General features: G+C 36.3%; 1 pseudogene; it reads right to left on the reverse strand.

Moving 5' to 3' along the window:
* Window positions 1-17,052: 17,052 nt before the first annotated feature.
* LOC118848549 lies at window positions 17,053-17,292 on the reverse strand (annotated as a pseudogene).
* Between the last annotated feature and the right edge of the window lie 7,311 nt (window positions 17,293-24,603).

Below are 24,603 nucleotides of genomic sequence, written 5' to 3' on the forward strand. Positions count from 1 at the left end.
GAGTCTTCTACACGTAGACTTTCTAAATCTTATCCCTATAAAAGATTACATCCTCTATAAACAGAAATCAAAAAGGTTGAATATGGCTTAATAATAACTGGCTATTAGCAGTGGAACATCTCTTAACCAAAATTTTCATACTTTTTAAAATGGAAACTCATGGGAATTTAAACTCATGTTTGTTGCTGTAGGTATTGGAATGCTTACAATGTCTCAGTCCATCCAAGCTGCTACCATTAGTTCCTTGCATAGGACCTAATGCCTTTTCTTAACACCTTCCCCCACTATTTTCTTTTGAAATAACAATTGCTTAGCATATGATTTGGCTTTGCCAGTGTGTAAACAAATAAGCCACTGTTTGCCTCTGACTAGGTTGGAAGGAGTGGGAGAAAACTGGTCAGTTTTCATTTTCTACCTAGCCACGTATCATCATCCTTCCTTATCTCTGTTTCTCGAAGTCTCTCCTAGGCTTTGAAGATATGCATCATCAGTGCTATGATCTACTCCTAACCCTATAGGGGAGAGAGAAGCAATGAGCTGGACCTGTACCAACTTTTGGATCAATTTTCTTCTGGACCTATGTATAAAATAGAACAGATGTTTGGGGATTTTCAAGGAACCAATATAGTTATTAAGGCATAAAAATAACTTAAATCTAGACTTGTGATCTCATCCATGTAGGGAGCTCTCCACATGAAAAATGTTTCTTTTAATGCAATTCAGCACCTGGTTCTAGTCTTAATTGCCTGGGACACTGAGGTTAAGTGACATGTCCAGGGTCATGTGGCTATCCAGAATTTCAGGAGCTGAAGAGATGAAGGCCAGACTTTCTCTTTTTTTGTTTAGGAGTGGCTCTTAGAGCAAATAAAGATTACCTTGGACAGTTCTCTTTGACTGGTCAGTGTTAAAGGTCAGATTTTAAACCAGGTCTTCTTGACTCCAAGGTCAGTATTCTATACATGCAGCCCCTCCACACAACACAAACACACAGACGCACACCCACACATACACACACACTCCAAAATACCATAGTACAGATATAGCAAAATACTGAATAATAACAATTCCTAGCAATGTATGTATACATATATGAATACACATATTAAAAACTTTCAAAAGCCTATTAAATAGAACTCACTACTGGATGTTGTGGAAAATGCAAAGATGAATAAATTACTGTGTATGCCATCAATGTTCTTGCAATCTATAAAATGTTTCCTCACTTTCTCCCTCTCCCTTGCCTTATACCCAATAAGCTACTAAATTTGGTTGCTTCTACAACCAAAACACCTCTCCCATCCACTCTTTTCCATTTCCACTGGTTCCACCTAAATTTAGGATCTCATTAACTGAAGTAGTCTTCCAACTGGTCTCCACTTCCCTCTTTGTTTCATCTTACCCTCTGCTAACAGATTAATTTTCTTACAGCTCTGATCATGTTGTCTTCTCCATCTCCTCGTCTCCCCCCCCCCCCACCCTGCCATTGAAAACCTCCACTAGCTCTCTATTGCCTTCTAAGTAAAATCCAAATTTCTTGGCTTGGTGTTAAGCATATTTGCTCTTTGGTAGTGCTCTGCCTTCCTGGCCTTATATCCTACTATCTCCCTTCATACATCTTATGTTACAGTCAAGCTGAAATACATGCCATATGCCGAACATCTGGGCTTTTCTGTCTTCGTAATTTTGTTGTCTCTACTCAGAAATACCTGATTAGCCTCTTCTCCCTTCCCCTTCCCCTTGTCTGCCTGTATAAACCCTACCTGTCCTTTTTAGGAACGTCCAGATCAGGGACCCTTTTCCTCCATAAACCTTTGTTCCATCTCCTAATAAAACAAAAGACAAAAAACCAAAAACTTAACTCCCTTTGGCGAACCTTTTCATTATTCTGAGCTCCTCTTATAGCACCTGTGATATTTTATGTATTATTAATTTATGTTCTTGTTTTATCTCCCACATTAGACTTAAATTCCTTGATGGAAAAGACTACCTTATTCTTTGAAGTTCTCCCTCTCTTGTCCTCTCAGCATCTTGCACAAAGAAGTTATTAAAAAGTTTAAATGAAGAAGTAATAATTATTGACTGGAAATTCTTAATTTTTTAAAAACAATTTCATATTCTATTTTAAATCTAAATATTTTAATTATGATGATTTACAGTTACACTTTAAAATTCAAGTCTCTTTTTACATTTTAGCATTCATCTTCAGATGCTGTATCTTTTGTCAGGAAAGTTACTTTGGCATGAAGGTATTATACCTGAGGCAAAGGTAGACAATATTCTTTGTGTACCATTAAAAATACACAGTTTTTCGTAGTGTTAAAATGAAAATTTGAGGATTATTTTAGGAAGTTACATAAAAAAACAGTTGTAGTGAAAGGTGGGATAGATTATTTTCTTTTTTGAGATTTTATTCTGAAAGCCTAATAATATTTTTCTTTAATGAGAATTATTGTATTTGAACATTTCTATTTGATATTACATAAAGTTCTAATTTTGCTCATTATGGCATGAAGTTTATCCTGAGGAGTGCAATGTGAAAGTTTTTGGAGGTTCTATAAAGCTGTAACGCTTGGAGTTCAGGTCTGGTGACCAACTATATCACTGATTTTTAGGGATTAGTCTAACCAAGTATAGAGGGATTCATCATTAAAAGGGTGGCCACCAGATCGTGAATAAATCATGAAGTTGGTCTTTTTTAAGTGGGGGTAGGTAGACATTGGGTATTATTGTAATTTGCATAAGTGGAGAGAGTACCAAACAACTGTTTCTCATGAAGTTCTATAGTAAATATTCTTAACATCATCTATGAATTTTGCTCAAAATTCTCTTTGAGTGTTATTATAATACATTGAAAAGCAAAGCTCTAAATAAGCATGTTAAGTATAAAACACTTTGGAACTGTTAACTGATATCCACAGTAGTCTGTGAGTATGACAAGTAGGTTAAAATGGATAATTAATTTGATCTCTGAAAGCAGCATAGTCTACTTTTCATATGGTCTTAGAAGGGATAGAATAGATTTGATGATTTTCTGCATGTTAATACAGCCCTACTGGAGTAACTGTAAAAATATTTTCTTTTGAGTGTATGTGAAGTTTTATGCTATATGATAGGAGAAAAACTCTTATTACATTTATCTTGTAGCTCCTATTTCCCTATTTCCACAGTAGCTATTACCATAATTAATGTATTTAATATTTGAAAGTAATTACTTTGTTGAGGCAACTGACTTCCAATTTACATAGCTAACTTTATTTTCAAGAGCACTTAAAAACAAGTGACATGTCTCAAAAGATTTATCTTGAGGCTCAGTTGTTTTAATTTCACCCTTAAATATCTATTAGCTTCATTAATAAGTCTGTCTAAAATGGTATATTTATATATGTGTGCAAGTTATAAAAGAAGGATGTATAGAATCTGAGAATCTGTGAATGTCAGAATTGGAATGACCCTTAGGATCATCCAAACCGTACCAAGGGCTTTTCTCTTTCTTCATACTCCTTGAATGTAAGTTCAGTCAATCAGCAATCTTTTTGTTAAGTGCTTATTACTATGTTCCAGACATTGTACTAAGGGTTAAGGATATAAAGGAAAAAATAAAAGAAAGCATTCTCTGCCCTTAAGGAACTTTTTTTTTTGCCTTAAGGAACTTATAATACAAAATAGAATGCTGTCCTCCTAGTCAAATGTAAGCTCCTTGAGAGTAGAAATTTGTATTTTTGTCTCTGTTCCCAGCGCCTAACATGATGCCTTGCACACACATGCTTAAGAAGTGTTAATTAAATTGATTTTTATAGCATTTAATACTGTTGGCGATGTTTTCCCTCTTGAAACTCTGACCTTTCTTAGCTTTTATGACACCACATTGTTCTAGTTTTTAAATGATCTTTGCGATTCTTGCCTATATTCTGTGATCTGTATCCTCCTTCTTCCCTCTTGTTCTTCACTCGATGGCCTTTCTTCCTCTTGCTGGAAGAATGTTGGTGTCTCTTAAGGTTCCATTTGCCAAAGGAAAGAAAAAAGGGCCAATTTCATGTATTCCAATAATATTAACAATTGTCATTCAGTTGTGTCTGACTCTTTGTGACCCCATTTGGTATTTTCTTGGCAGAGATATTAGAGTGGTTTGCCATTTCCCTCTCCAGTTCATTTAACAGATGAGGAAACTGAGGCAAACAGGGTTAAGTGACTCGCCCAGATCCCACAGCTAGTAAGTAGGGCTGGGTTTGAACTCAAGTCTTCCTGACTGCAGGCCTAGTGCTCTCTACTTAGCTGCCCAGTTTGAACTATTGCATTTGACTAACTGCTAAAATTCCAGTTCCTTATTTCTATCAGATTACTAGATAGCTCTTCTTAGGTGTCCTGTCAACACCACAAAGTCAGCATATTCCAATGCACATTCATCTTGTTTGTTCTTCAGCTACATCGCCTTTCTGACTTTCCTGTTGCTGTCAATGGCACCATCATTTTTTCCTGTCACTGACCCTTGAAATCTTGAAAGTAAAGCTCCGTCTTCTTCCACAACTTATATAGCGACCTATGAAATTCTATCCACCGTTTATAACTCAGTTCAAATGCTTGAAGAATTCTGTGAGCCTTCTAGCCAGAAGTCATATCTTTCTCTTGCTTCTTTGTATTCTTTTAAAAATATTCATCACGTTTTGCCTTGTATTGTAATGTTTTCCCACCTCTTTGATCTTACTTATGCTTTTTGTATGCCTAGATTATTCTTTATCCCCGTCTTTGTCAGTTGGATTCTATGTATCCTTTATAGAACAATCCAAATGCTACCATTTCCATCAAACCTCCCCCAGTTGGTAATGACCTTTTCCTTCTTGGCCCTCATATAACTCTATTTGTACCTCTCTTAAGCACTTATGTCTTTTGTGTTACAGATATTTGTGTGTATAGCATATCTCCCTTATAGACTCACCATGAGGTGAGAGTTTGTCTTATCTAAACTTTGTATTTCCTCTGCCAGAATGTTTTACATACAGTAGGCCCTAAAATGTTTGTAGATACTGAACTTGTTTGTATATCACCTCCCATACTAGAGTATAAGTTCCGTGATGACAGGGGCTACATTTTATTCACTGTATTGTACAAAGTATCTAGTGTAGTACTTGCAAATAGGAGGCACTCAGATGAGTGAATGTAATGCATAAGATATAGGCATTCCATAACTTAAGAATACTTAACTTGTAAGTGATTAGCATGCTTATAAAAGCAGGTTCTTTCTTCCAGCCTCATGTTCCCCAATTCAGAGAACCTGGGGAGTGATTGGCTATCTCAGTTATGTACCAGTAGTTAAATTAGCAGTACCCAGGAATATTTGCCCTATTTTCCCTTCCCTCACATTGAGTTTTTTTCTCCTTGGTGGAATGGAAGAGGGGAATATTCTGAGCATCCTTAGTAGGAACTTGGAAGGTTCTCACCTTCTACCTTCTTCCCCCTGCCCCCCACCAGAGCACTATTTTAATCAATGGTGGTTTGTTGTAGTTGAAATAATATGCTTTAAGGTACTTTATGGATTAAGACTATGCTTTTTTTAGACTGGCTTGGGAACCCAAACGTTTCTTTTGTGGCAAAAAGTTATTCTACATTTGAGACAACTGACCTACAAAATTTTGGGACGCAATCCACCGGTTAATTGAAGAATCTTTGTAAAGACATAAAGAGTGAAGGGGGCTACAGGATCAAGATCTTTTTATAACTGGTTTTTGGAGGGAGTAGTGGCAGCATGAACCTGTCTTATAAGCTAATTGCTATATGTAATTGTTTAGGATGACCCTCAAAAAATTTAAATTTCTGTAATGAAAAGCCTTTTTGGAACTGGGTTATATAAATGAAGTCCTACAAGGATCCTAAAGAGGAACATCTAGTTATCAATACATGGTTATTACTGTTAAAAAGAGAAGAATAGATTTCTTTTTAATTTAATACTCCTGGAGAAGAAATATTTTTCATTCAAGGCTATGTAAATTATTTATATGCTTTGGAAGCAACTAAGGAAACATGTACTTAAGATGTATTGGAAGGATAATTTTTTTAAACTTCACTTCCTACTACTAAACCTCGTATTTTCTCCCTCCTTTTCTCACAAGTTAAGGATATGAATTTACAAGTTTTTTTTGGTCTGGTGAATAGAGTCAGACTCTTAAACATCTCTAGATTGTTAAATGTCCTTTATAGAACAACCCTAGAACTTTGCTGTTATGAAGGATACCAACATTTTATGACATAACACTTTTTCTGCTCTAATTGGAATTTCCATTCCAGTTGGGGAGAAAAGACTTGACACTTGTGAAACTATAAAGAATGAGGTGTATGTCACTGCGTACTAGTCTCAATTTAGTAGGAATAGAGAAGTGAGAGATTAATGTGAGGAGTTGATAAAGACAAAAGTGATATTTCCTGGAGGAAATAGAACTTGAGGACAGTTCTGAACAATGGACATTCCTACCATTAGATTAGAATAGGTGGTCACAATCAAAGATTGTATATGCACACAGTGTTTGCATAGCACAAACTAAACTAAGAGGTAAGAGTCCAAGGAAAGGCAAGTACAGGATGTTATTGTGAAAGGAGTGCTGGACTTGGCATAGGAGGACCCAGGCACAAATCTTGTCTTTGCCAGGTACTGCCCATATGATCTTGGGCAAGTCACTCCCATCTCTCTGGACTTTGATTTCCTCATTTGTAAAATGAGAAGTTTGGACAACATTTATTTGGGTAACAAAATTTATAAGATGTCTTTCAGCTCTAAAGGTAAACATAATGCATTTGTTCAATATAGTGTACGTGAAATGCCATCCAATTCAATGTAGATTTGTAGAGGGATATTTACTATATGTAAAGCACTGTATTAAGTACTTATAAATCTTTTTTTTTTTTTGAGGAAGGAGTCTGGACCTGTGATTTCATTGGTTTGGGGAAATTAATCCTGATGTGGCAATTTCCTTGACCAATTCAGATTGACGGTTCTTCTATAACATAGTTTTAGAGAATTGCCTGAGGCACTAATAGGTCAAGTGCTTGCCCACAGGTAGTACAGCATACGAGTCTGTGTCAGAGGCAGGACTTAAATGCAAGCTTTTCATACAGCATGCTGCCTCTCATGTGCTGATATGTTTGCATGGCACTTCACAATTTATTATATAGTTTCATAAAAGTGAATCCCATGCTTTGTGGTCTATCTCAATAGTGTAAGCTGCTTGATGGCAGAGGCTGTTTCATTTGTATCTTTATGTCTTTCTAGTGCCTAGCACATCCCCTGGATATAGTAGTTGCCTACTAAATGCTTGTCAGTCGATTGATGGAGAATGCAGAGGAGGGGGAAGGTCAACTATGTAAGGTGGGCTTATTGTATGAAAGAACTTCAAAAATGCATAGTACTTTAATGTATTAGAGAGCAATTGTAGGCTTTTGAGAAGCTGAGTTGAAAAATCATGGAGAATGGGAGAGGTGCTCTAGGACTAGAGAAGGACAAATGTCCTACTTTTAAAATTCTGTGACTTTGATTCCTGGCTAAGTACTAGAATATATTGTAGAAGGAATGGTTTGCAAACGTCTAGAAAGGGAAGCTTCATTGAGAGCCAGCATGGTGTCATCAAGAACAGGTCATGGCAGACTAACTTCATATCCTTTTTAATGGTGTTAATAGTCTGGTAAATCAGGGAAATGGTGTAGAGAGAGTATATATGCACTCCCCTCCCAGGGTTGTTACAAGGATCAAATGAGATAATATTGTATAACATTTAGCAGAGTGCCTGGCACATAGTAGGCACTATATAAATGCTAGTTAGTGTTGTTCTTGTTGTTAATACAAAGCATCTGACAAAGCCTTTTATGTTATCCTTATGGACAAGATAGAGAGAAGTAGGCTAGATAATAGTACAGTTAACAGTTGGCTCCCCAAAGTTGACATAATTGGGTTAGTGTCAACTTGGAGAGAGGCCTTATGTAGGAGTGCCCAGGAATCTGTCTTATCCTTGGCTTTCTGCTTTTAAGCATGTACATCTATGACTTGGATGAAGGCATATGTGGCTTGATTATTAAATTTTCTGATGACATGAAGCTTGGAGGGATAATTAATGTGTTGGATATTGGGTGGAGAAGCTAAAAAAATTAGAATGGTGAACTGAATCTAAGACGATGAATAATAACAATACTAATTTAAATTTATAATAATAACATTTTAAGGCTTACAAAGAAAACACTTTCCTTACAATAATCCTGTGAAATAAGAAAGTTTCCACATTTTAGGGGGAAATGAGCCTTGGTTAGTAAGTTTCCAAGTGGGAATTTAAATTTTTAAAATTAAAATTAAATTTTTAAAATTAAAATTAAAAAGTAAACTTAAAGTCTCACACTTGGGTTCAATAAATCAGCTGCACAAATATGTATAGGGGATGAGTTACTGGACATGGGGGTTTTAGTGACCTACAAGCTAAGTATAATGTGGCAGACAAAAAAAAAGCTAATGTAACCTTGGACTATATTAATAAAATCAGATTCCAGAATGAGGCATATGTTGAGTCCTGATTTTATTTATCCTGTTTAGACCCTATCTTGAGGGTTATGTTTAGGTACCACATTTTAAAGATGGACTTTTGGGGAACATATCCAAAAGAGGGCACCCAGGATGGTGAGAAGACAAGGGACCGTATTGTAAAGATTGGTTGAAGTAATGGAAATGTTGAGCTTGGAGAAGAATTAGGAGATCATATAATAGCAGCCTTCATGTATTTAAAGTACTCTCGTGTGGAAGGGAGGGCCAGACTTGTTTTGTTTGGAACCAGAAGGCAGAACTAGGAGCAGTAAGTGGAACTGAGAGACAGATTTAGTGTCATTTTGAGGGAAAATTAAAAAAAAACCAAAATGTTCAACTAAAAGGCACCCATTCTGGATTGGGCTGCCTTTGGAGGTAGTGAGTTCTTCCTTACTGGAGGTTTTCATGTAAAGACTACATGACTACTTCTCAGTGATGTTGGAGAATGGATTTTTATTCAGTTACAGATCAGCCTGTCCATGGGATCCCTTCCAGCCTGCAAGCTTGGTGATTTTTATTCTGTTACTATTGCTTATGTAGAAGTTTCCCTCATAAGACCTATTCTTCATTTCAGGTCAGTTCAGTCCAACAAATTTTGTTGAGCATTTGCTTTGTCAAAGACTTTGCATCTTCTGAATGATGAATTCACTGATTATTATTATCATTTTACTTTTTTATCCTTAGTTTACAGAATCACAGTATCAGAACCATAGATTGTGAGTTGGAAGGGATGTTTGAGGTCATATAATCTATTATTCTGTATCTGTAGAATAATAATATCTTCAATTAACAATCCTAACAAATGTCATAAAATGTAAGAATGAATAACAGGATGAAAGCTTTCATGACTTCCCATCTTAGAGCTGAAACTGACCTTTCTATGAATAAGTTTGGTCTAACTCCTCCAAACAGGAGAAACATTCCTGACAATTATTCTTCTCTCTTCTGTCTCAAGACTTCCAGAGATGGGCAACTCAATTTGATAGCCTTAATTGTTAGATAACTTTCTTTTCCTGTAAGGAGCTGAAATCTACATCTCTCCTTTATCTACGGAGTATAGTTCTGCCTTTTAGGGCTAAGCAGAAAGCAGTGTGCTGTAGTGTAAAGATTGAGGAAACTGGGATCAAGAAGATCTAGGTTCAAATCTTATTTTGGCCACTTAGTAGCTGTGTGACTAGGAGCAGGTTTATTAACTTCTCTATGCCTTACTTTCTTCACTTTAAAATGAGTAGGTTGGAGTTGGTAGTTTCTAAGTTTCCTTCTAGTTCTGTTTATATTGTTCTTCAACTATTTGAAAATATCTATCGTGTCCTTCCTAAGTTTCTTCTTCACCAGGCTAAAGATATTTAAGTCATTTAAACAATACTCATGTTGTGATTTAAAGATTAATAAAGCTTAATAAATCACCTTTCATCTTCACCATGTCCTTTCTAAAGGGTGGTACTTGTAGTTGAATACAGTGGTTTAGTCTGACCCACAATCATTTAGCAGGTTTTCCTTCCTCGTTCATTAGGGCCATTATATTTCTATTAATTCATTTCAATTTAGCAAACAGTTATTAATACAATCTAAGATCATATTAACTTTTTTTTGGTCTGTCCTATCACATTGTTGAGTTACATTGAGCTTATAATCCACTAAAACTCCTAGGTCTTTTTTTATAGACTGTTATCTGGTCATAACTTCCTGCCTTGTATTACCCCTATAGGTGATTTTTATAAACCTAAGTACAGATTTTTAGATGAATTTTTGTGTAATGTAATCCTATAAATTCATCCAATTCATGCTCATTGAGATCTTTTTGGATCCTGATTCTGTCACTATACATGTTATTTTTTTGCTGCTTAATTTCCTCTGCAGATTTGAGAAACCTTCCATCTAAGCCTTCATCCAAATTACTGATTTAAATTGTTAACAGAGAAGAACTAAAGGCATATTTTAATGGTCCTCTGCCAGTAGAGGCTACCATGGAGGTTGATATTGATCCATTGATCAACACTTTTGGAGTAAGGGGTTCAGTTAGTTCTAAATTTCGTCACCTGTATTGTTGTTTAGGCCACAGCTTTTTGTCTTGTCCAAAAGGATATTATAAGATACTTTATTATATGTGTTGCTGAAATTTGGATATGTGGCAACTATTATCATTCTTCTCATATACCAGATTAGTGGCTTTGTCAGAAACAAGCATTGAGTTTATTTAGTTTGCTATAGTTTTTTCTTAACTGACATGTTGAGTTATAGTGAGCAAGTGCTTAAAAACTGTAACTTGTATTTTTAAAAACATTTTTATTAATATGTTTAGAATATAATTATTTTTTATAACTCTGTACTCAACAAATGTCAATTTATGCATGTAAAAAAAGAATAGAAAAAGAGGTTTGCATATGAAACCATAAATTTCTTAAGCTTACCTTTTTCAAAGTGATTTTCCTAAAATGCCAAGTGTTCAATCTTTTTTCCCATCCCCTACTCTGTAATTTACAGTGACTCCCTATTGCCTCCCAGATCAAACACAGAATGCTCTCTTTGGCATTCAAAACCTTTCATAACCTATCTACCTCTTATTTGTCGAGTCTTCTTACATCATACTCCCCACCATGCACTCTTTGATTAAGTGACAATGGCCTCATGGCTGTTCCACAAAAAAGACACTTCATCTCTTGACTTCAGGCACTTTCTCTGGTTGTCCCCCATGCCTTGAAAGCATTCCCCCCCCAATTCTGTCTCCTCACTTGCTGGTCTTCCTTTAAGTCCCAACTAAACTCCCATCTAGTGCCTTCCCTCTGTTATTTCCTATTTATCCTATATATAGCTTGCTTCATACTTTTTTGTTTATTGTCTATACCATTAGATTACAAGCTCCTTGAGGGCAGGGACTGTCTTTTGCCTCTTTTTGTTTCCCTGGTGTTTAGCACAGTGCCTGGCACACAGCAGGCACTTAATAAATATTTGTTGATTATTGACTCTCCGATCTATATTTCCAGCCACAGCCTTTCCAAAGCTCCAATCCCACATCACCATCTATGTTCTAATCATTCAATGGATACTTTAAAATATGTCAAACTGAACATACCCAGAACTGACTCATTATCTTTCATGCACAGTCTACCCTTTGGAATTTCCCTATTTCTGTCAAGGGCAACAGAATCTTGTCATTCAGGTTCACAATTTCACTGTCATTCTTGAGTTCTCACTGTCAGTCACCCCACATATCCAGTCAGTTGCTAATTCTTATCATTTGTGCGTCCATAACATTTCTCACATATGTGTCTATTTGTTTACTCATACAGCCATCATTCTATTTCAGATCCTCATCACCTCTCACCTAGACTGTTTACTATTTCGATAACCTTCTAATTGGTCTCCCTGCCACGAGTCTTTCCCCTCTCTAGCCCTTCCTTCATAGAGCTGAAAAATTGACTTTCTTAAAGCCTAAAGCTGACCAGGTCATTTCCCTACTCAGTCTTCATATTACTTCCAGGATCAAATGTAAACTCTTTTGTTTTTGATATTTAAAGTCTTCCCAACCTAGTCTTATTCTAACTTTCTCATCTTATTCCATATTACTCTCCTCACATACTGTAGTCCAGGCAAACTGAACTTCTTGATATTTTCCTCATAAATAGCACTCCATCTTCTATCTTCTGGCTCTTGCCTTTGTGTTAGCTATTCCCCATTCCTGAAATGCAACCTCTCTGTACTTGTCTCCCTCAGAATCCTTAGTTTCTTTCAAGGCTTAGCTCAATTACCACCTTTTACATGAGGCCTTTCCTGAACAAAAGTCTGTGCCTCCCCTTCCCGTCCCTAACTGCTAGTGCCTTCCCTTAAAAATCATCTTGTATTTATGATATTGTGGGGACACACACACACACACACACACACACACACACACACACGGACATGTTTTCTCTTACAATTAGACTTTAAGTTCCTTGAGGGTAAGAACAATTTTCACTTTTGTCTTTGTATTTCTGCCACCATAATAGTGTTTGGCACATGGGAGGTAATGCATGAATGCTTTTGATCAAGTGTTGCAACAAAAGAAAAGATTATGAAAGTTTCAAAGTATTGAGACAATTATATATACTGATGAAGAGGAAAGTAAACAGAACCAAGAAATACAAACAACTACAATGTAAATAGAATACAATGTAAACAGAACAACAACAAGAAGAATGCTGTATGACTCTAATGGATAAGTTTGGCACCAGTGAAGAGTTGGAAATATGTATCATCTTCCTTTCTTTGCAGAGATGTGCAGTTGTGGATATACTGTCAGGAAACAACTGATGTGCTTTTTATTTGAATTGCATCTCTTTTTAATTTTTTATTACAAACGAAAGTTCATTGGGTAGGGAAGGGGTAAAGAACATATTCCAAAAAGGTGATCTTTTAAAAGATATAAATAAAAATATTATGGCCAGAGTGTGGATTAATGTTGCTTCATTATGCTTATTTGTCACAAGGGAGAGTTTTTAATTAGTGGGATAAGGGGGAACAGTAACAGCAATAAAAAGTAATAGTAATTATAGTATAAAAAGTTATAAAAAGAAGATAAATAATTTTTAAAAGTTCATAGAGAACAAAAGGAAGTTCGGAGGGAGATAATCAGGACTTCTTTAAAACAAACATGTTGAATTTATGATATGCTTTAATCAATCAGTAAACATTCATTAAGCACCTACTATGTGCCAGACACTGTGCCAAGTGCTAGGTATATAAAAAGAGGCAAAAGACAGTCTTTGCTCTCAAAAAGCTCACAATTTCATGGGGGGGAGACAATAAATAAACAAAAATATACAAAGCAAGCTATATATAGGATACATAGGAAATAACAGAGGGATTGCACTGGAATTAAGAGGGATTGGGAAAGTTTCCTGTAAAAGATGGGATCTTAGGACTTAAAGGAAGTCAGGCAAATCAGGGAGTCACTGAATTTTTTGAGTTAGGAGGATGACATGATCAGACCTGTACTTTAGGAAAATCACTTTGAATGGAAGATGGATTAGAATGTAGAGACTTGAGGCAGGCAGACCCATGAACAGGTTAATACTGTAGTCCAGATATAGGATGATGAGAGATTGTAACAGAGTGGTAGTAGTGTCAGAGGAGAGAAGGGAGAATATTTAAGAGATTTTTCAAAGATAAAATTGATAGGCCTTGGCCCCACAGATTGGATATGGGGAGTGAGAGATAGTGAGGAGTCAAAGAAGACATGTGGGTTGCAATTCTGAAGGACTAGGAGTATGATGTTGCCTTCTACAATAATAGGGAAGGAAGGAGGGGTAAGGGGGGAATCAGCTTGGTTTTGAACTTGTTGAGCTTGGTGTCTACTGGACATTCAGTTTGAGTTGCCTGAGAGGAAGTTGGAGATGCAAGATTGGAGGTCAACAGAGAGTTTGGGGTAGGATAAGTAGATTTGAGAATTGCCTGCATAGAGATAGTAATTAAATTACAAGAGCTCTTGAGATCACCAAATGAAGTAATATAGAGCGAGAAGATAGGAGGGCCCAGGACAGAACCTTGAGGAACACCTGTGGTTAGAGGGCAACAATGTATAGGTAATAATTAAATTACTATGAGCTGATGGTATCACTGAGTAGAGAGAGAGGAGGGACCAGGACAGACACCCACAGTTTGCTGCTGTATTGTGCATGATGATCTAGCGAAGAAGACTGTGAAAGAGTGGTCAAACTGGTAGAAGGAGAATTTGTTTAGTCAGTCACAAATCAATGGCATTCTACTTAATTTCCAATTCTCTGCTGCTTTAAAAAGTGCTGTTATGGATATTTTGGTGTATATAGGTTTTTTCTATCTTTGAGATCCTTCAAGTATATGGTATCTCTGTGTCAAAGAGTATGGACATTTTGGTCACATTATCATGATTCTAAATTGCTTTCCAGAATGACTGGCCCAATTCAAGCTTCACCAACTGTCTGCATGCCAGTTTTGGAATAGTCCCTCCATGACTGCCTCTTTCTTTTACCATCTTCATCAGTTTGCTGCAGGGCTCTTTAGATTTTCATTTCTTTTATTAGGATCATAGATCTAGGACTTGTAGGGACCTAGAGGCCATCCAGCCCAGCCCTTTCACTTTATACATATGAAGAACAGATCACCTGGGAGAATAAATGAATTGTCCAAGCTCATGTAGATAGTAAGAGTCTGAAGCATGATTTGAACCCAGACTTGTCTGACTTTAGAACCAGTATTCCTCTTACTTAGCTATGGTACATCCTGTCAGTGATTTGGAGCAGTCTTTCATGTGGTTGTTACTAGTTCTCAGTTCTTTTTAGAGTTGTTTGTTCATATACTTTGGCCACTTAACCCGTGAGCAATAGTCTATCACTTGTATTTAGAACTCTGCCAGTAATTTACCTCAGACTCACTCACCCATTATAAATCAGTTCAAGTTTTGACCGTCTCCAGTCCTGAATGGCTTCTATAGCTCTCCACAATTTTTGAAGTTCTACAGCAGTGGTTCAACAATTGCATCTGCCATTTTTCTCACTCCCTGGTTTGTAGATTATTTCATCCTGCTTACTTAAATTCATTGAAGGCAGATAGGTACTCTCTTGCCATATTTTCACTTATTTCAAGCTTGTTTCATGTTAACCATTTTTGTTTTACTTTTCTTAGTTTCCTCATAGAAGCTTTTCCTTCAGAGTAGAGAAAACTGAAGTAAGATAGACATAAAATAGTTGTCTTATCTTTATTGTCCATTATTGTGTTCCCATTTAGTCCTAGTAGCAATTTTATTTCCTTTTCTTCTTACTTTCAATGTTGTTTAAAAAAAGTCATGATTGTTTTTCTTGGTATTAAGTGAAAGCCTGAGCTCATTATTTGTTTCAGCCTTTCTGACATAATTTTTACAGCACTATGACACTCTTCTATTCTTCATATATTCATCTTCACTTCTGTCTTCTGTTCTTGTCTTTTAAAAATCTTATTTGGTTGATGTAGGCATTGTCTCTTTTAGAGAACCATCATGGTCTTTGTCGTTGGAATCATTTGTGTCTGTCATAATGTGACTTAAGTATTTTAGAAACTTTGTAAGATTTTACTTTATCTGAGCTCTTTGGAAATAAACCTTTCCAAATTCTAACCTGTGTATCAGACTATCTGGCATTTCCTTTCTTATCTATTGCAAATACTAAGATAGCTTATTCTAAGTGTCATTCTAACACTTCCTCCCAAAGTTCTGGTCGGTTCTTTTTCGAATCAGATTAGATTAGATTAGAAGTAGGGGAAATTGGAGATAGGCCGCCAATGTAGCAATCCAGCCATTAAGTGTTGATGTTATGGGCGGGCATTTATAGTGGAAATGAAGTAAGAGCTACAAAGCCTAAAGGGATTTAAAAAGAATAAATGGTAGGATTTGGTGATAGCTATAAGGGATGCAGGAGATAGATGAATCAAAGATGACTCCAAAGTTTGTTAGCCAGGGAGACCATAACAATTTTAATTAATCAGAAAGTTTTCCTTTAGAATATATGTATACATATGTGTGTATGTATATATTCATTTTCTTTCTTTGAAAATATATTTTTATTAATGCTTTTTGTTCTTACATCACTAACATTTTCCAATGGAGCTCTGTCCCTCCTCCTCCTCACCAGCCTTCTTTCATAACTAAGATTAAAAAAGTAAGAAACAATGGTTCAACAAAACCAACCGATACATTGAAAAGTCTGCCATCTGCAGTGTTCCATACCTACAGTCCCCCACTTCTGCAAAGCATGAAAGGTGATACAAGAAAATCTATTTTGTATTTAGACTTCAATCTGTATACAATTTAAAAAACGTTTGACCGATATATACAGGTGAAACCCTGAATCATAGATTCATTATGAAAGAAACAGAGTGACTTTTAGGTCATGAAAAAGAGGACTGTTTCCTTTTGAAACAATAATATGTTATGGTAAACAGAATTAATTTACTAAAGTCAGAATCTTAAAAATTAATTCTTTTGGCCTTCAATCTTCAAATGTATTTAGATTATATCATCTATCTAGCTTAGTATTTTCTTTTGAATTACAAAAACTTCCTCATTATTCAAGGGATTTAACAGAACAGATATTTCTTGAATAAAATGTAATGTTTCCAACAAATGAAAAAGTTACCTCACACATAGCCTGGCAGGGGGAAAAAATCAAACGAATGGCAGCTATTATACAAACCCCACAACTAAGCTGTGATGAATTTTCAGTAATGCTTGGTGCTTTGTGCATGTACTCAGTGTGTTCAGCTTGATACGTAGCTTGCTGTGGCTTTTGGAGGTAAAGCTCAGCTGAAGTTACATTCATTAGAGCACCTAGTTGGGGGATGGTGGTGGTGGCATCTTTGCTCGAGAAACAGGAGTTAACCAGCACTTTCAAACAGTGTATTAAACATCTCTTAAATATCCCGAGTGAGAAACAGGAAGGTAACACTGTTAGCATAAAGATGTTAGTAGTTAAGAAATAGGTATGTACAACTTGGAGCAGAAGTGGCAAGCTTTTTCATTTCTTAGGCTTTTTGGGCAGTGGCCTTTAGGACAGCAAGATGTGAGGCTCTGGTTCATAGATCACATAATGGGTTCATCCCTGACTCTTCTGGCTACCAATGTTCTTCCACTCAGACTTGGACAACAAGTGGGTCTTAGGGACCAGTTTGGCTATGTCCTTGGGCAACATGATGTGCTGGTACTAGAACTCCTCATCTTCGTATTTTTCCAAATAGTTAATTTGTTTATGTGACATGTCTTTTCATACTCAGGGACCCCCAACCCTCCACTGCCAACTGCCTAACAATAGCTACTCAAGTGCCTACTTTAGTATTAATAAAAAACTAATACTAGTTTACTAATAAATTCAGGACTAACATGACATTGGAATTAGATTATAAAAACCAAGGTGGCAGACTTTTAATTTAACATTTGAAATACTCTAAAAAAATATTCTATGATATAAATTTAGTCTGGGTCAATTTCCCCTGTCATCGTGACCTGATATAAAGTATTGCCTCCATGAAGTTCACTTTCACTTCTTAGAATATAAAGTACAATTATATATTTATATATACACACAGATAGATATAGATATGTATGTACATACACACATACATACACATATACACACACATACACACACATGGTTATCCTTTCCACATTGTGGGGGTTAGGGGTGTGGTGCCCCCATGGTCTGGAAAATTTGTGTTGAATTTTTTGGCCCTCTATACTGGAGAAGAAGTCTGAATTATTATGGTATTAAAAGATAAAATATGTTGATATTATACAATACTATAAATATGTGCATTTTTGAGTTTCTAAATTTTTTGTGTGTCTGCTGGCCTTTGTGTCATCTGCAGTTTTGCAAAGTTCCCAAGAAATTCCTATTTAATTTCTTATGCCATCCCACAATATGTTGAAACTGTGATGGGGAGAGTCACAATGTGGAAGGGATAACTGTAATGCTATATTTTGAAACTAGCCTAGTACTCTCTTAACATTATTGTGTCATGTATATAAAAAAAATACTAGGTATTTGGATAGAAGAAAGTTCTATGAAGAAGTCAACAGGTTAAGAAAAGACTAGAAGGATCTGTTGTGTCTCAAAACCCTGATGGAAATTATATAATATATATATATGTAAATTTATAGACCAAGTAAATCAACACGATGTTCTTGAAGGTTAGTAGCATTCATATACTGTGAGTAGCCGTATTTGTTCCTGTCCTGCTTGGCAAGTACTTCTCTTGGCCATGAAGCATCACAGTCTCTGGAATCGTCTTTCTATGGGTGATTGTTACTCCCTTTGTCCTCATTGTGTTCTCTGTGCAGGTACAAGAAAGAGATTCTTCAGAAGTGGTGCCAGTGCTTTAATTAATCTTAAATAATATTTAAAATGTATCATTAAAGATGAATTCCTGTAAAAAATGCCCCTCCCCAAATCTGCCAAGTTCACACAGTTCCAGAATCTGAGACTTGGAGAGTCCTCCAAAGTCCTTTGGCCCAAACCATACCTGAAAAGAAATCCCCGTATATAATAACAGTAATGATGAATAGTTAGTCCAACATTTGCTTGGATAGCTGTAGGAAGGAGTAACTGTCATCTCCTAAGATAGTTCTTTTGCTTAGGGACAGCTCTGATTGTTAAAAGTTTTCTTTGTGACAAATCTAATTTACCTCTCTGCAACTTCCATACAATGTTCCCAATCTTTCCTTCTGGATCTGAACAGAAGCCCTGTCTTTCTGTCTAGTATTCTTTATTTCTTGATAAAGAAAATACAATAGTGTAAAGTTTAAAGTCATGTCCTGCCCAATAATCTTATAGTCAGAGCTGTGCAGATCATAAGTATGGATAGGAGATAAAATTCAGATTTATATAACTTCAATTCCCCTCTTGTTTATCCCCTTCAGCAGAATGCTGAGGGAAATATTGTGCCATTTCAGAGAACATCTGTAAGAGGAAAGGTGAAAATGTGACTGATGTAGAATCGCAGAATCTGAGGTAGAAGGGTTCTCAGAAGCCATATTATAGTTGAATACATATGGAACAGGTATCATACCTGCAATATTTCAAGCAGTGATCCAGATATTATTTGAATACCTTGAATAGTGGGAAAACCACCAACTCCTGTATGCTGTTCTTATCAGACTAGATCTGAAGAATTGTGTTCAGTTCTGTATGTCTCATTTTAGTAGGGACATTGATAAGCTGGAGAACAATAAATTGAAATAAATAAATTGAAGGACTGTGAATTGATGAAGTGAGTATCAGTTGAAGGAACTTAAGTTATTTAACCTAGAGAAAAATAGTTTTTGGTAGGGAGTGACATGATTGCTATCTTCAAATAGTTGAAAGGCTGCCAAATCAAAAAAGTTTAGATTTGTGTTCGGCACTAGAGCAAAGGATTAGGAGCAGTATATGGAAATTACAAAGAGGGAGACTTAGTCTTGCTAGCTGGAAAAACTTCCTGTAAGAGCTGTCCAGAAGTGAAATGGGCTTTTTCTGGAAGTGGTTAGAATGGGCTATTTCTGGAGGTGGTTAGTTGATCTTCCTTAGAATTATTTAACAGAGGCTGGATGATCATCTCTCAGGTATGTCATATATTGTAAGTATTCCTTTTGGGTGTTAGTTGAACTATATGGCCATTGAGGTCCCTTCCAACTCTAAATTCTATGATTCTTGAGGTGGCACTTTGGGGTAAATTGTTTCTGATTTGCCCAGAAACCATGAGAGTCTTCCCCTCTCAGATCGATTTTCTTTTTTTTGACTAGGTAAAAGAGGTTATTCTTAGTCTCATGTCTTACCTAGCCTTGATCACTGAATGAGCATTGCCTCAGTCAAACTGAGACCTAGGAAAGACCTTAGCTTAAAAAGGCGAAGGTCTCCGGCTGCATCCAGGACCATCTCAAGTTGTCCTGATTTATATTTTGCATTGGACCCAAATGACTCTGGAGGAGAAAGTGAGGCTGGTGACTTTGCACAGCCCTCCCTCACTTAAATCAAATTCACTTGCCAGTCATGACATCACCTTCCTGATGCCATGGTCTTCTCCAAGAACAAAGGACAAGCAACAGCTGAGAGCAAGTCTTTTCCTTCTATTCATCCTAAGTCCTAAGGTGTTCTGCATCTTCCACATTGTTTTGACTTTTGGGATGAAGCAGCAAATCTCTCTTTGGTGTGATAGCCCTTCAGATACTTGAAGACTGTAATCATGTCTCCCCTAAGACTTTCCTTTTCTAGGATAAACATCTCCAATTCTTTAACCAATTGTGATATCATGTGATCTTGGGAAATTTTGTACCTTCTTATTGCTAGTAATATCTTGGCCAGAATTAAAAAAATTATTTTACCTTTGCCAAGTATAGTTAACTGTGCTTTTGAAATTATGATGAAGATTCAGACTACAGTGGAAGTATGAATAGTATGGTTTGCATAGCATTTGGCTGCTTCTAGTCCATTCTCCCCATACCTTAAATTAGGAGAACCCTACATGTCCATGAAAGCTTCTTCATCTTGACTTGTTTTTAATGCTATCACCCAGTCACCCATTCTGGAAACTTTGGAATCATCTTTGATTCTTTATGCCTCCTTCATATTCTATTACATTAGTCAAAATCTACTTACACTTCTATAATCTTTCTCTTATTTGCCGTCTCCTTTGCATTCCCACTACCAACATCTTATCTCTTGCCCAGACTATTGTTAATAGTTATAACTGATTTCTCTGCCTATAGTTTCCTCCTCCTCCCATTCTGTCCTGTATTTAGCTGCCAGCTTAATCTTAGAAATTCATGGTATTATAGGATTCAGAATTGATTGGGACCATCTTGGTATCTAGTCTAATCCCATTTTATAGACAAGGAAACTAAAGCTGAGGTAGGTAAGATGATTGGTTCATAATAACTGAGTCAGCAAGTGTAGTTGTGGCTTGAATCCATCAGTCTATTACTGTTTCCACTAAATCAGGCTGCATCTTGCCAGTGCAGGATTTGATTGTCTCTCTTCTAAAGAAAACAAAAATTGAAAAAAAAACAGCCAACTTTTAACAAAGACTCCAAAGTCCTTATCCTGGAATTTGTGTCCCCTCTCCATCCAAATGAACTCTTCTGCCTTCTCTCCTCCTACCCTTCTTTCTATATTTTATACTCCAGACAATTTTTCTATTCTTTACTTTCATCTTACCTCCATGCCTTTGCTTTTACTGTTCCCCATGCTTGAAAAGCCCCATCAGCTTTGTCATTAAAATAATCCTTTACATAGCCCAGAAAAAGGGTTGTATGCAGAACCACAAATCTCTTTTATATATAACTTGTTTTTGTTGTTAAAGCTGCAGTGCTGTCTTGCTTATCATCTTCCCTCTGAAATACTTTCTGTTCTTCTGTCCCATTTAAAAAATTGCTTTCTCTAGCTCTCCCCCCCCCAAATGCCCCTACCCCCAAAAACAAAAATAAAACACAAAAAACTCCCTTGTAACTTGTAACAAGTTAGCATATGTCAAAGCAAAACAAATCCGTACATTGTACGTGTCTGAAAATGTATGTCTCATTATGTACTTCTAGTCCATAACCTGTTTGTTAAGAAATGTCTGGGATTGGTTGTATAATTGATTTATCACTGGTCCGCTGGAGTCATGCTTGGCCATTGCATCAATCGAAGTTTTTAAATCTTTCAAAGTTGTTTTTCTTTACAATGTTGCAGTCATTGTATAAGTTGAAGCTCACTTTACTTTGTGTCAGTTCATCGAGGTCCTCCCACTTCATTTTGAAACTGTCCATTTGATCATTTCTTATGGCACGGTAATAAATATTCCATTGCATTCATATACCATAATTTGTTCAACCATTCTCCCTTTGATGGGCACAACCTCTCTCCTCCCCTTTTAGTTTCTGGTTCTTTCAATAGAAAGCACTACTATGAATACTTTTATAAATATGGTCTTTTCCCTATGTCTTTTATTTCTTTGTGGTATGTGCCAGAACTTCCTGGCAGTCTCCACACCATGCCATCTCTAGTTGGGCCATCATCTCCATTTCTTTTCCACCAGAAGATTTGCCTCGGAGTCTTCTAGAATCCAGGCCTCCTCAGCTTTTCTGGGCCATTTCCATGGCATGCTGCATCCATGTACACTTCTCCCAATCCAGATCTCTTTTATATGTTAGCTTCTCCCATTAGAATGCTGTTAGCATCTCAAGTGTAGGGTTACTCTACATTACTTAGAAGGCTTAGTACAGTGTCTGACACATAGCAAATGCTCAACAAATATTCTCTGTCTTTATCTATCAGTCTCTATATCTATCTGTCTGTCTACCTTGTAGAGGTATCATTGAGGCAAAAGGTATTGTGCATAGTTGAATATATTTTTGGTATAGTTCCAAATTGCTTTCCAGAATGGATGGAGCATTTCACAGCCTCTCCAACAGATCATCATTTTCCTCTTCTGTCATGTCTGCAAAACTGATGGGTGTGAAATAGAACTTCAGAGTTGTGTTTTAATTTAAATTTCTCTTATTAGTGATCTGGAGCTTTTTTTTTCCATATGGCTGTTGATAGCTTGCTTTTCTTCTTTTGGGAATTGCCTGTTCATATCTTTTGTCTTATGTACCCTTATTTTACAAATGAGAAATAGAGAAATAATGTAACTTGCTCAGTGTCACATAGTTATTAAGTACTGGAACTGGGGACTCATGCCGAGGTCCTCCTGACTCAGAATCACAAAATCAAGTGACTTTAGAAGCCATATTGTCTAATTCAGTCCTGAAAAAGAACCTACTTTGCAACATGCGTAACAATTTTTCTGGGCTTTGCTTGAAGACCTTTCATGAGGAGAACCCATTGCCTCCCTAATTAACTCATTTAACTTTTGGGTGCCTTTATTAGGAAGCTTTTGCTTTGTATCAATTCTAAATTTGCCTTTTTGAGACTTCACAGAATCAAGACTCTTCTTGATTCTAGCTTGAAGTCAGCTCTTTGTATACTATGCTGAAATCTTACACATTCTTAAAGTTCTCTTTCAAATGCTGTATTCTCCATGAAGTTGTGTCCTACTCTTCACAAGTACAAATTCCTTGTGGTCAGAGACTGTTGTTTTTAATCTTTGTATCTGTCTCTCATGTTGTTGATGCTTAAAAAGTGTTTACCGAATTGAAATTCTTTCAAGCCATACCCCAACCATCCCTCCATTCTAGCCACCAAATGGAAGTGATTTTTCTCTCTTTCTTTACGATTTCCTAGTACGTTGTTCATTTTTTTTTTGGTGCTTGTTGCATTCTATCTTTAATTAAAACATTAATAATAATATCTCCCATACTATCTTATAAATGCACTGAGGGCAGAAACTTTCCCATCCCTTTAGAATCTGTGACAGAACATTGCATATCATAGACAAATGATACATTTTTGAATGAGAGTACATGTGCGGAAATAGATTGTCCAGGATTATGATCCTTTGGGTATTTAGCAGCTTGGCGTAGTGGAAAAAACCCTGAACTAGGGAGTTAGAAAACCTGAGTTGCATACCTGTTCTGCTATTATCTGTGTGACCTTAGACAAGTCACTTTACCTCCACATTATCTCTAGGACACTTTGAGAATTTATATTGATTCATCAGTTATAGTAGTTTGATTTTGCTCCATGCTGTGAACAAATTATGTTATAGATTATGAATCTTTTGTCAGTCTTAACATTGTGCTGACATTGCAAATATGTCTGGAGAATTCAGAGGCTATGCATTAATTTGTACCATGTAAAAACCATATGCAACCCAAATTTATTATCAGTGCAAAATTAAGAGGTTACTACTTTTGACTTGAAATAAAATGATGATATATCAAATTATAAGAGAAATAGATAACTTTAAAATGTATCAAGAAAGTAAGCTTTGGTATTAATGATTTATTGAATTTTAAACCATTCTAGAGATCATGTGAACAATTTATAATCTAAATCTGCTCTTGACATAATTTAGAGGCCAGTTTCATCATTGTCACTTGCATGCAATTTATATAAAATGGTAGAACAGTCTAATTGGGATACAGAGTACTTAAATTCAGTTATGTGTCATCTTTATTATAATTCGCATTGGACTGGCACAAGAGTACTGAAGCAAATGCTATACAGTGAGTAGCATAGTGAGATGAAGGAACTTAAGAAGAAATTTACTAAGAAGTAAAGTTATCAGTCAGTCACCTAGCATATAAGCTAGGTGACTTATAAGCTTCTACTATGTGCCGAGCACTGTGCTGAACATCAGGCGTACAAAGAAAGGGGTAAGGTGACACCTAGTTTGTGAGCCAGGGTGACTGGGAGCATGATGGTATCCTTTACAACAGGATGTGGATGGGGCGGGGGAGAAAGATAATGAGTTTGGTTTTGGGCATGTTGAGTTTAAAATGTCTGTGGAATGCCTAGTTGGCAGTTGGAGATGCTGGACTGAAGGTTGAAAGAGAGGTTTAGGGCAGAAGAAATAGATCCTAGAGTCATTTGCATTGAGATGACAATTTAAGTCATGGTAGCTGATGAGATTACCAAGTGAAATTGTAAAGACAGAGAAAAGTGAGAGGAAGT

Source organism: Trichosurus vulpecula, chromosome 1 (genome assembly GCF_011100635.1).
Source record: "Trichosurus vulpecula isolate mTriVul1 chromosome 1, mTriVul1.pri, whole genome shotgun sequence".
NCBI lineage: Eukaryota > Metazoa > Chordata > Mammalia > Diprotodontia > Phalangeridae > Trichosurus > Trichosurus vulpecula.